We start from the raw sequence: 3,612 nt of genomic DNA on the forward strand, positions 1-3,612 counted from the left end.
TAAGAGTTCTTGTAAATATTGACGGTAGTAACCATCAATATTACCACTCAATTGGTAGTATCCTTGCATTCAATAAACGCAGCGACATTTGTGAGGCAGTCTTCATTATTTGGATGAGATTTTATCAGTATGAAATATTCCCATTTCATTAAATAAAGCCTGGAAATCTGGAATTGAAAAAGATTACAGTAATATTGGAGGAACCATGTAAGGCCCCGGTACACAGCAGGTGAAGCGGCCAAATGCTTAGCCCGCCATCCCTACCAGTGACGTAATTTGGTAACTTTTGGTTTGAGCAAAATCAGAACAGTTTCAGAGTTTCGGAGATTCCTTTACAGTCAGTGGACCTAGGGACCACGACCATTTAGCAAGTCAGAAATTTGTTTCAGGGGCTTTACTGATGTAAAAATCCACTATAACCGGGACGTTGATATCTTTTGAAGGTTCCCTCTGCTTAAAAACGGCCAATAAATTGCCGTTGGTGACTTTGACCATACTTCAAGTGTATTTTATCGTCACTGCTCTGTCTGTTGTTGGTTATTATTGGATTATGTGTTATTTCCATCCTCTCATCAACCAAATAGCCCCATTGGCTTGTGTATTTATTGTCTGAATACAAGAAACGCACTGCTGAAAGGCAGGGTGGCAACTGAAACTATTTAAGAATGTATCTAAAATGGTAACATACATTAATAATTTAACTCCTACCTGTGAATGCTGAGATGTCTCATCATTATCTTCTTTATCGACCTCGACTAACTTTACAAAATAATTACTAGGCCTAGATATATACATAGATCAGCATTGCATCAACGTTTTAACCGGAATGACGAGCCTGAAGTTCTCAAGCTGCCACTTGAAATTAGTTTACAATCACAGGTTGAGGTAACATTACCTAATTCATTTTCTATAGATGATCCTGCTGTTTTGAAGTTAAACTCAGTAGATGACAATGATGAAAACAAAACATAATAAATCCCTGCCAACTCACTATGATGGTAAAAAAAATTGTATCGAAATACGTTTCAGAGCACTTTTCCTAATAGGGATGTTGTTTAAAAATATTGGTTGTTATACTCACAGACAGGTGATAATTTATGTTTAATTGAATGTTATTATTTATTTTAACCAGGTGACGCAAAATAAATATAACCTGTAATTTTATATGTGACTGGAAACACAGCTCCGAACTATTTACATATCATGAACATGCTCATAATCATAGTCATTAAATTCTTAGTTAAATCACTGGACAACAACAATTAAACCATAGTAATGAAATTATGTTTACGCAATTTGAAGAGAAGGTAAACTACTGGTGAACTATACTCTTAAGGTTAGTTTCTGTTGTACGGTTTTTAGCAGTTGTTAAGACAAGATGATTCCGTATTAACTGCAAATTGCTTATATGCCAAGAATATGACCTTTTACTTGCCCAATACCATTTAAAGTGTAGTATTAAATGTCAATGTGCACACCTCATACACCAGTCTTCTCAAATATATAATGAATTTGTATTAGATATGGTAAACTGTGTGCTTTAAACTGGAGTAAATTAAGTAAAAGCTAGGTACTACTCTTTCATAGTAGGTTCGACCCCTTATTGTTCTCATACTGGAAATTTAACTGTTGTGGTTATTGTTTGACGATACATACCCCAAACAGAGACAGAGTCAGTATAACGCCTCGTTAAGCTTCTGCCTGGAGCATCACATGTGCCTGCTGAGGTAAATAAAGCTGTAATAGCCTGTCTTAATTAAGAGTTTTGAAATCAATAAAAAGAATTGTAGGGACTAAGTTATGGCAAGAGTGCAACACGTCAGGATCTTACTCATGTCTTCAAACTCAAATAAAGGCAACACAGTGTCTTTGCTAAATACATACTATGTTCAGCTCAGCTTATTCACTAAATTTCCTTGCTTCGGCTGCTGCAGAATGCTTCACTTTTACAGTAGTTTTTTGGTTCAGCTACTAATTGTATAATTACTTTTTTGTGTCAACATATAGGTGGAGAATTTTGTAACAATGATTGTCAGTGGTAAAGTACTTATGAGAAACTATGGGATGGGGTAGCCTATGTTGTTTGTATACACAATTAATTATGATCACATGTTTTTGTTATTGTTTGAGTTGTAAACATTAGATGAATACATTGGTTCAGAGATTAATCGTTTTTATTTTCAGTGGCATTATAATGGTGACGAGCTTCGAAACAACAAAATATATATTAAACTGTAAGAAACAGAGAAGCACAATAAAAATTCAACGTACTCGTACTTTGAATATGAAGCAAAGTGAAGTTAGGACTGGTAGAAGCAAATTGGCAGAAATATTCAATAATACAGGACGGACTATTACAGTGTACTACAGAAGACGAAGAATTTGAATAGAAATTGGATCATGGATACGAAATTGAAAAACTTTACTTGGAAATTAGTGCCTTATCACAAACTTGTGAGAATACAGTGACAGTTTCTAATAATAACGAAAAAGTGAAATTGGCGTTTGGTACTGCTAATATTAACTTTACTCAGTATTCAAAAAGATAAGACATTTGTGAACTTTGTAAAGAGATTACGCACTTATTTTCTCTTGGAAATATTACATGGACTAATACTAAGGTGTACTTGTTATTACACATCCTAAATTCTGAACTCAATCAAAATTTATGTGTTGAACATTCCCCAGAGAATCTATAGGATAATACATATGAGGAATTGATTGGTATGTATCAGCTCATCGTTGATCTAAGACCAAGTAGTCTGACTTACCAACACAATTCAAGACTCTTGGAGCAATTGAAATATTTTGTTAATATTAATAAAAACAATACTTTTCCATATTGTTTATTTTTTTAGGACGAAGCCTTTCGAATAAATTAAATAAATCATTTTTTCCTCAATTTATTAAAACATTAATATGTAGTCATATCTAATTTTTTATACCGGCTGAAATATTTCCAAAAAACTGTTTGTATTTGTATATTCACACCATATCGTATTTTAATATTAATTGTAACAAAAATAATGTAAATATTTATTTGTGGAGTCACTTGATGATGAAACCTTTGATTCCGAAAGGCCTCGTCCAAATAATAAACAATTTGGAAAAGTATTGTTTTTATTAAAATATAGTAATATTTACCAACGAAAGTTCATATTTAGAATGCAATGTCAGGATTAATCAATTAAAACTTCACGACAATTCATATGTTAAACAAGTAATTGTTGACTTAAACTATTAACGTTGTGGCAAATGTCTGAAAAATACAGTTTTGTTAGAGGTATACATTTGATTGAGGTAAATACATACATAGGTTAAGTACTATTTATCGGAATATAAATGGAGTCCAAACAAATTAAAACAAACAATGACATTAAGATATTAAATTCCTTTGAGGATTTGAGAGGTAGATGTGTTATGTGGAAGTTTAAAATACCTACAATTAGATTGAAAATTCGTAAATAAAATGTACAGATTTTTCTTAAGGCCTTGAGCCGCTCCTGACCTAGGCAGGAAATCTTCAGAATGAGCTATATATCGGAAATTTTGAATGCAAGCTCAACAAATCCTGGTGTGGCGTATTTCTACGTTGCATACTAAAATACACAA

General features: G+C 32.9%; 1 long non-coding RNA gene across 1 annotated transcript; it reads left to right on the top strand.

Annotated features, from left to right (window-relative positions):
• The first annotated feature begins 1,170 nt into the window (after positions 1-1,170).
• On the top strand, positions 1,171-2,616 carry LOC124367147. Its single transcript, XR_006922872.1, has 2 exons — positions 1,171-1,307; positions 2,185-2,616. It is a non-coding gene; the product is annotated as an uncharacterized LOC124367147 (long non-coding RNA).
• The last annotated feature ends 996 nt before the right edge of the window (positions 2,617-3,612 follow it).

This window comes from Homalodisca vitripennis, chromosome 8 (genome assembly GCF_021130785.1).
Source record: "Homalodisca vitripennis isolate AUS2020 chromosome 8, UT_GWSS_2.1, whole genome shotgun sequence".
In the NCBI taxonomy this organism is placed as follows: Eukaryota; Metazoa; Arthropoda; class Insecta; order Hemiptera; family Cicadellidae; genus Homalodisca; species Homalodisca vitripennis.